At 32.5% G+C, this 9815-nt stretch overlaps 1 long non-coding RNA gene across 1 annotated transcript; it reads right to left on the minus strand.

The window, feature by feature from the left end:
- Positions 1 to 271: 271 nt before the first annotated feature.
- On the minus strand, positions 272 to 9211 carry LOC145249064 (uncharacterized). The gene is made up of 3 exons (XR_013863464.1): positions 8954 to 9211; positions 2414 to 2480; positions 272 to 1435 (listed from the first exon to the last, which is right to left on the minus strand). It is a non-coding gene; the product is annotated as an uncharacterized LOC145249064 (long non-coding RNA).
- Between the last annotated feature and the right edge of the window lie 604 nt (positions 9212 to 9815).

A 9815-nucleotide genomic window follows, 5' to 3' on the forward strand; every position in this document is an offset into this window, starting at 1 on the left:
AAGATCTTTTATGGAAAAATGCTGTACCACAAACTTCACATGAATGAGGCTTTTTACCTTCATGTGTGAACATATGCCTTCTTAATGAGATTTTGTAGGAAAATGCCGAACCACACACTTGACATGAATGAGGTTTTTCACCAGTATGTGTAAACATATGATTTTTTAAATTGCCTTTTTGGAAGAATGTTGAACCACAAACTTTACATGAATGAGGTTTTTCACCGGTGTGGGTTAACATATGCGTTTTTAAATTACCTTTGTGGGAAAATTTTGAACCACAAACTTTACATGAATGAGGTTTTTCACCAGTATGTGTTAACATATGATTTTTTAAATTGCCTTTGTGGGAAAATGTTGAACCACAAACTTCACAGGAATGAGGTTTTTCACCAGTGTGTTTGGACATATGTGTTTTTAAAGAAATTTTATAGGAAAATGTTGAACCACAAACTTCACATGAATGCGGCTTTTCACCAGTGTGTGTTTTCATATGATTTGCTAATTGTGATTTTGTAGAGCAAGAATATTCACAAACTTGACAAGAATGTGGTTTTTCCCCTGTGTGAGTTCTGATATGTCTTACTAAGTCTGATTTTGTAGAGAAAGAATATTTACAAACTTGACAAGAATATGGTTTTTCCCCTGTATGCCTTATTATATGTTTTACTAACGTTGATTTTTGAGAGAAAGAATATCCACAAACTTCACAAGAATATGGCTTTTCCCCTGTGTGGGTTCTCATATGGCATACTAAATTTGCTTTTTGAGAACAAGAATGTCCACACACCTTACAAGAATGTGGCTTTTCTCCAGTGTGAATTCTCATATGTGTGACTAAGTTTGATATTGCAGTGCAAGAATATCCACACACTTGACAAGAATGTCGCATTGCTATTACTTTATTTTTTCTTCAGTCGAGGTTCTTTTTTTTATTTTACTGCAGTCGAAGTTCTCAGAAATCAAGGGGCCCACAACCTGAACTCTGTGTATTATTTTATGGTTCACTAAATGTGATTTTTGAGTACAAGAATATCCACACACTTCACAAAAATGTTGCTTTCATTCCAGCGTGAGTTCCTATATATTTTACTCAGTCGTATCTAGCATTATATTCACACACATGTTCTTTTTTTTATTTCAATTATCTTATTCATTTGTTCAAGATGAAGATGCGAGGCTATACAAATGCCAACTTAGCTTTTATTAGTTGTGTTTGCTACAAATTATTTTAGAGCTATAATTAAATTTTCACAAATATTTATATTACCTTCAGTCGTGTTATGTTTAGCAAAATCCATTAAAAAGTATTGTCCAGTATAATCAATTTTCTCACAGATGTCTCTGTAGTGTTTCAAATAAAGTAATAACCGTTTACAGCTTAATGTTTGAAGATCATGATCCTCTAATTCAAATAGGGTTCAATCAGGAACATCTGTAAAAAATACTGAAGTTCAATACTTTAAGTATTTGAATTCAAATATTAGTATTCCGTTAGTTTATTGTTGTCAATATTTTTAAATTGAACCCACAATATTTAGATTAATTTAATCGAAAAAAATTCATACAAGTCTCGTCAAAAAATGATTTTGCACAGAAAGTAACACAGATTAAGTCGATACAAGTGTTGCTCAAGTTATTATCTAGTTGAAATATTTATTGTTTTGTTATGATTTTCATTATAGTGAGAAAAGATATATCTATATATACAATACTACAATATATATATATTGATTTTGTTTAATAATATTGCATGTGTCTTAATGTAACAATGAAAAATTACCATATGTTCATCCACAGAGTAATTGCATACACGTTTTTGCTTTCTTCAAGCACCTACGTATAACCGATATATAAATATGCAAAATTATCGAAAATATTAACACATATTCTTAATGTTTGGTTGTTTTGTACCCAAAAGACAATAATTTGGTTGAAAAAGCTACAATGATATTCAATATATTTCTATTTGTATTCATTCATATGTTTTTACTTATATTTGTCAATCCTATTATTCCATCTACATTTGTTTCAGGAAATATAACCAATCACCTCTAATTCATCTTCGTTGTAGTGTTCCAAATAAAGTAAACAGGGTTCAATCAAGAACATCTGTAAAAAATAATGAAGTTTAATATTTTTAGTATTTGTATTCACATATCAGTATTCCGTTTGATTATTGTTGTCAATATTAGTAGATTGAACCCACAACATCATGATTAATCTAAAAAATTCATATAAGACACATCACAAAAATGACCGGATATTTTCTAACTTGATACAGAGTAAGTCGATACAAGTGTTGCTCAAGTTATTATCATTTTTCTCATAGTGAAGAGATATATTTATATTTATATATACAATACTACAATATATATACATGTATCTTAATGTAACAATGAAAGTAAATTACCATATGTTCATCCAAAAATTTATTTATTGCATTCACGTTTTTCATTTCTTCAAGCGCATACGTATAACTGAAATATAAATATGCAAAATTATCACAAATATTGAAACATTTTCTTAATGTTTTGTTGTTTTGTACCCCCAAAAGACAAAAGATTATCTTCGAAGGTATGAACAGAATTCTACAAGTTTTGAGAAAGAAGGTACCAGAACATTATGATGTCTTTTAACGATGAGATAACTGAACAAGTCCTGACAGGAACAGTTTCGACATAAACAATTGTTTATGTGTTGTATCAAAGCTATTTACTCATTACATAATAATAAAATACAATATGTTTTGACTCTCGAGTAGATATCTGGCACAGTTACACACAGTTAATCAACTGAGAACAAAATAAAAGCATATAAGATATCGACGGATACACACTTGAGAATCTAAACAATGAAAAGAATATGCTGTTGTCACGGATGTTTGGTTAAGACGATTATGCACATCAGTTGTGAGTGTTGTTACACCTAATTCTTATAAAACATATACATGGGCATGGTATTGAGTGGCACTTCAAATGTGGTGGGGAGACATGATGGAAAGATATCGTCATTGATCAATCAACCCTTGTCTGACAGTTTTCTATGTCTAATCGGCCTTTGTTTAAGCATTGTATCAAGACAATTTGCTATTCACGTAATAATAATAATAATAATAATAATAATAATAATAATAATAATACACTATGTATTGTGACTTGGATTAGACAGGATTACCTAACACTTTTGAGCTGTCACCAGGAAAAGGCTAATATATGTTTTTGCTTTCTTACATTTCTTAAGAAGGGAGAAGAGCCAAGGTATTGTTTACTATTCCTGTCTTAAGTGTTCCTTTAAACAAGATTCCATCTTCCCCAAGGATGGTTGAAGAAGCAGAAAAAACCCCAGCAAAAACAGGTGTGTCGTTATGTATATGTTACGTGTATACGTGTATACGTGTATTATGTTCTGACATGCATGCACCAACACATAGATGAATCATGGGTCATAAGATTGACATTAAGGATATGAAGACAACAGTCCGTTATACAAAACAATGTACAAGATACAAAATATAAGCATGCCATAGATAACAACAACACAACATATATTAATTTGGTGTCATTCAATAACGAAAATACGTCACAAACACAAATACGTCACGAACACACGTTACACCCATTGAACGCAGCACAGTTTTCCCCCTAAATGTGCAAAATGTTCTTTTTAGGTTTTTACATTTCAACATCCCTATAAACATATGCACTAAAGGGATTAAAAAATAATAAATATCTTTGATTTTAAAATAAGAGATCAGTTTCCTATATAAATTAACATAATACGAGCACCTATTTCATGCAGTCAACCAGGCATGTAATTGATCACAGTTTCTAATTTTTGCAGCAATTAGGAGGGGGGGGGGGCTAAAATATCCTTTGGCTTTCTTACGTTTCTCAAAGTGAAATAAAAGCCAATGTGTTGTTAAATATTCTGCAATTTTACCAACTTATTTAATCAACAAAAATATTGTTGTTGGCTTTTTGAAATGTTAATATTCAAATTCATATTTGATATTTAAAAAAAAAGTGTCATCCTATTCATTTATTTTTATTTACATTCTATAAAAATGAAGGAAGTTTAATTTAAAATTTTAAATCTGGGGAAGGGACATTTACTCATACATAATATTTTTTTAAAAAGGACACCTCTACTTACTAATAATAATGGTATTATTTAGAAAGCTATTCTTAACATGAGACAGGAGGTGAGCTTGCTAACTAATTTGTACTTTCACCTAACAATTTAATAAATTAAATCGACATTTAAAAAAAAACAAAAAGTTGTCCAAAATCAAATATATAACCAATGATTGTTACGAAAAGCAACATAAGTAACTCTTCTACCTACTTGGATCACCTTGTTCTGTGTTTTAACTTATTTTGAAGGGTTTATTTACTTCTAACTATTTTGTACTTCCAATCAATAATTTAATAAACTAAAGATCCCTTCAAAATTGTTGAACATAAGAAATTTTGAAAAAAGTTTCATTGTGACATTTATTTGGTGGTTTTCTACCAGGATTTTGTTAATTTATATTTTTGAATGATTATCAAGACTTCCTAGATGACTGTTTTATATCAGACATTTTTTCTACTTACGGTACGATTTTTTAAGTGGGTGCTTTTTCTTACATGATATTTATATACGAAAATGATTCCCCAACCTAAAATTTTAAATAGTTTTTGTTTCTTTTTGCGGATATTTTAAAGTCTGTTGAAACATAGTAGACAAAATAAAGTCAATTTTTATTTTATTTTGTAAGGAGTAAACTACGTTTGGTTACATTATAAAGTTTTACAACTAATGTTCTATATTAAGCTTTTCCTAATTGTTGACGGCCAATAAATAGGTCTCCTAAAATTTTAAATATTGGAGAAAACAAAAAATCAAAAGAAATTCTTCAGAGACATAACAGGTAATATGGACAGAAAACAATATTTTTGATAAAAATCTAAATGTCAGATTAAATAATATAATTTTAGGAAATATTTGGTACTTGTTAAAGATAGAGTCGATGGATCGATTTTTAACAATATGTCGTTTTAAGCAAATACATTATTACCTACTTAACTGTAATACATTATTACCTACTTAACTGTAATACATTATTACCTACTTAACTGTAATCACGAAAACAGTAATTTTTTTAATAAAAATTACGAAAATTAATCAAGTAGAAAATTATTTATCAGTAAAAGTAACTTTTTCAGAAAATTGGGTAAAATTGTATTTTTCTTAGATGTTATAGAGTAGACAATGAAGATTGAAGAAATTTTATTATCCGAGACCGACAGGGAATACCTTAGACCGTTCTGGTCTCCTCGAAGCCTTGTTCACAACTAACCACTTAACTCAAAATATCACACACGTGCGTCAATTTAGCACGAAAACGTCTCATCCAATCAACGGGCATAAGGGAGTCAGGTGACATAAAAAAAAGGGGGAAGCTAGGGAAGGGGGTAGGAAAGGGGTTAAGAAAAAAGGAAGGAAGAAAAGAGCAGTAAAAAGAAGGAAAGAAAAAGGAAAGAAAGATGGTGGAAGATAATTTCCACAGTTCTCTCAACAGTAGACTCCTCAAAACAACTGAACGGATCAGTATACACAGACTTGGGGTTCAACACAAAATGTTCTTTGACGACTTGAGCATAATTCAATTCCAACCCCCTTTCCAGGTCTTTGGGAGGAGGAGACCCAAAATCCACCAAACAAAACCATTCCTTGGGGAAATTCCCACACAAGGCCCTCTCTAAACTCCTTTAAATTCATAGGTCCCAAAAACCTAAGCAGGTCCACACCCAGTAAACCATTTACAGGCAAAGTGTCATCTCTCAACTCCGAGAAATTAGCAGCCAATTTGACCTGATGTTTCTTAAGGTCTTCTACCACAGAATTTAATCCGTGAACACGAAACGAAAGGTCCATATCATCATCCACCAAGAACAACACAGAATGGCAGGAATTTGGAAACCTCACTTGAAGATTAACTTCCTTCAAGTGTTTAACTTCTTTTCCCAGAAAGGTCTTAATCAGAAACTTACGATCTCTCATGGGAGTATTAATATCAGAAAAGGCATCCAACATTTTTCCAGACAAATAGGATCGCTCACTACCAGTGTCGATAAGGCAGTTGAAAGATACACTTTCACCAGATCCATTGTTGACGACAACCTCAACAACAGGCAGCAACGAAGAGCTATTCAAGTGCCAACAAGCATTAGAAGCAGTAGATTCGCCCCCAACAGAAGGACACAGCACTCTACAGTGGCCCTTCTTATTACATAGCCAGCACATTCCATACTCCTTACCCTTGCAAAGACAAGACTCTTCTGCATGAGAAGGGCTCGAGCACCTGCTACATAAGCCAATCTCCTTACATCTCCTCAACCGGGCAGCATAAGAAGGAAAGAACTTGCAGGAATTACCGTTATGGTTATTGGTTCTACAAAAATTACACTTAAATCCAATCTTAGTAGACTGGATATGAAAACTTTCCAGCGTGGAAGGTTTTTTAGCATCTGGAGAGCCCATGAACCTAGGGGAAAATGTTTTCTTAGGTATACTAGCCACCTTCCGAGGATATGTTTCCTTATTTTTACAAAACTCAATCGTTCGAAATATTTCCGAACTGTGGTCTAGTATGTCTTCCAGGGTAGGGTAATTATTTCCTATTTTATGAATCAACTCAGACCTAAAAAGAGTGGGCAGCTTACTAAAAACAATATGACTTAATAACTTGTTTCCGGGAGAGTTCATCTCCAAGCAATTTAAACTGAAGGAACTATTTAATTCGTGAACCTGAGCCTTAACAGAATTCAAGAACTTCTTTGCTACTAAGTGGTTGCTTAACTTCTCTATACCCAATATATGGGAAAAAACAGAATCCACAATGTTGTCCTTATCTAGAAATTCCGATGCGAGAATGTCGGTGGCTATGCGATAGTTTTCCTCAGATATAGAGAGGTGCCGCACCAGTTGAAAGGCGTAGCCAGACAAATGGTTTTTCAACACAACTAACCTCAGGGCGTCATTTTCTAAGTCCACTACGCTATTCTCGAATTCCTGCTGAAAATTAAGGAAGACTAATATATCGTTTTCTAAATCCTTTTCACTAAACTTGGGACATTCAATTTTGGGCGTCATCCCCAGACGTTTTTCCTTAATAAGAGAGACTTTGTGATTTGCACTATCCCTTACTTCTACCGAAGGCTTGAGTCTAGACAATTTTTCCAAAACCTTCACTCGATGAAGAGCGCAATCCCTATTAAATGCCTTACTCTCCTTATCTTCTGTTCCCTCAATTAAATAGGCATTAATAATTTACTCGTCTAATAAATCCACTGAAGCAATGTAATCATCTATCTGCTTTTTATACAACGTATAACCTACTTCGTTTATTTCATCTAAAGATTCTAAAAACTCAAACACAGTTAAGATTTTATCTCTAATAATTTTTCTTTTTTCAAATAACATTGAGGTAGTGGGAGAGGTAGTCATTTTAGAATACTAAACCCCGCCCCTTCTAACCTATCAACGGCTAAATGCTAAACCACTCCCCTCTTAGCGCGCACGTCACCAACAACCCTTCTTGGCGCCAAAAATGCCTGTAAAACAAAGGAACAAGAAGCCAAGATGGCCGACGCAGAAACAAAGAAGAAGGAAGGAGGGAGGGGGTACTATCTACGCGATGGACAGCAGCCAGTCATCAATAAGCCCAGACCAGTTTAGCAGAGAGTAGCTTACTAAACTGGCAGAGTTATTAACTCTATGAGTACCTATTTTTGGCAGAGTGAAGGGTGTCAAATGTATTCCCTGTCGGTCTCGGATAAAAAGGGACGCCTGGAATTTACTAAGGCGTTGAACAACTCTGTCTTAACGAGACATTAAAGTCGTTGAAAAGAAGAACCCAGTTTTCTAAGATACTTGAAAACTAAAATAATTATCGAGAAAAAGGGACGCCTGGAATTTACTAAGGCGTTGAACAACTCTGTCTTAATGAGACATTAAAGTCGTTGAAAAGAAGAACCAAGTTTTCTAAGACACTTGAAAACTAAAATAATTATCGAGAAAAAGGGACGCCTGGAATTTACTAAGGCGTTGAACAACTCTGTCTTGACGAGATATTAAAGTCGTTGAAAAGAAGAACCTAGTTTTCTAAGACACTTGAAAACTAATACTATTATCGAGAAAAGATAATAGAAGTTTTGAACAGAAAATTCGCCGCAGGGAAGTTTTCGAAGATACCAGAAAACACCAGAATATTCAGCCTCAAGAAATTTCTACCTTGCTGAAAGGACTACGAAAACGAATTTCCAGGAAAAGAAAAAAAGAGGAACTTTTAAACAACACAAACTCAAAAAATAAAACCCACAAGAAACGAACTTTCTAAATGTTCCATTCGTAAAAGGGCACCCAGAAGCTTCCAGTAAGTGCTCCCCTCCTTTCCCCCCCTTCTTCCTCCTTCTCTATCTCTCTTTCCTTCTATTTCCCTTCACTCTCTCCCCCGTTTTGGTTACTACTACAAGGACTCTTGTAAGCCAGATGGACATTTTTAGCAGCCCATAGAGGTCACTACTCTTTCTTTAGATATCTTTGTTAATAAATTCTATTTCTCCTATTTTTCTCTTTTTGTTTGTAATTTTTCCCTTCAGTTTCAGAGTTAGTAGTAACGATTAATTGTTTAAGAAGAATTAACTTCCACGGGAAAAAGTGGATAATAAAATTTCTTCAAGATTTAATAAACTCGGAAAGCAAAGTTTAGATTAAACCAATATTTGTAATCTATAGTGATAGTTTTTTTTTTTTTTTTTTTTTTTTTTTTTTTTTTTTTTACTAAAAATACAATAAAAGTTGTTCAACTCGATGAGTTTGCAACAAAAATAACTTTTTAATATTCAAAATTATTTTAAAAGTTATTGAATTTTTAAATTGTTAAAAAGTAACAGAAAAAACTTACCTTTCATTCCAGGAATTCAATACGAAAAAAAGATCGGGATGAGTTCGTTATTTTGTTTTTTTTCTTTTGTGTTAAAAACAGAAAATTTGTTTTGTTTGTTAGGATTTCTTTAGTACATACAACTTTTGTTTTGTGTGTTCAATTCATTAAGAAATAAAATATATGAAAATATAAAAGAATCAAAATTAAATGATGAAAAACACAATTTAAACGTGAAATTATTTAAAAAAGAAATCAACTGCTAAAAAGAGCAATGAATTTAAGTCATCGTAAATCGGTGTAATCATCAGTTCGTTCCTCATGTAAAAATGTCCGTTCATGACATGTGACGAATTGTTTTTCTATCAAGTTGAGATTATTTTTGTCAACACGAAAGGTTTATTTTGTAAAATTCATTTTTTAGATACAATTTATGATTTTTTAAAAATGAAGATACAAAAACCAGGTTTGTTTCGTAAGATTGAACATTTCATTATTATTTGGATTAGTCGAACTACTATGTCGATGAGAATAGTAGTCCGAAGTATATTCTATATAAATAAAACAGTAGACGTATGTGTGTGTGTAACTATAACAGGTAAATTATTAAACTACTGGTCACATAGCACTGAAATTCTCAGCAAATAATATTCATGCAACAAGGGTGGTTTATAGCGAACAATATCTTTGCTTACGTGCATATATATCGCATACGCACTTCGGCAAATTTACATGTAAAATGTTCATTAAGCATTAGCTGTTTTTTTTCTGCACATGCGCATACATTTTTTTTTTCTCAGGCTGGAACGCTCGGTACTTTTTAATTTCAATTATAACTAATGACAGCAACTCATTTTTTTTATATGGTTTTGTATTAAAAAAA

This window comes from Euprymna scolopes, chromosome 27 (assembly GCF_053919585.1).
Source record: "Euprymna scolopes isolate OS-2025 chromosome 27, ASM5391958v1, whole genome shotgun sequence".
In the NCBI taxonomy this organism is placed as follows: Eukaryota; Metazoa; Mollusca; class Cephalopoda; order Sepiida; family Sepiolidae; genus Euprymna; species Euprymna scolopes.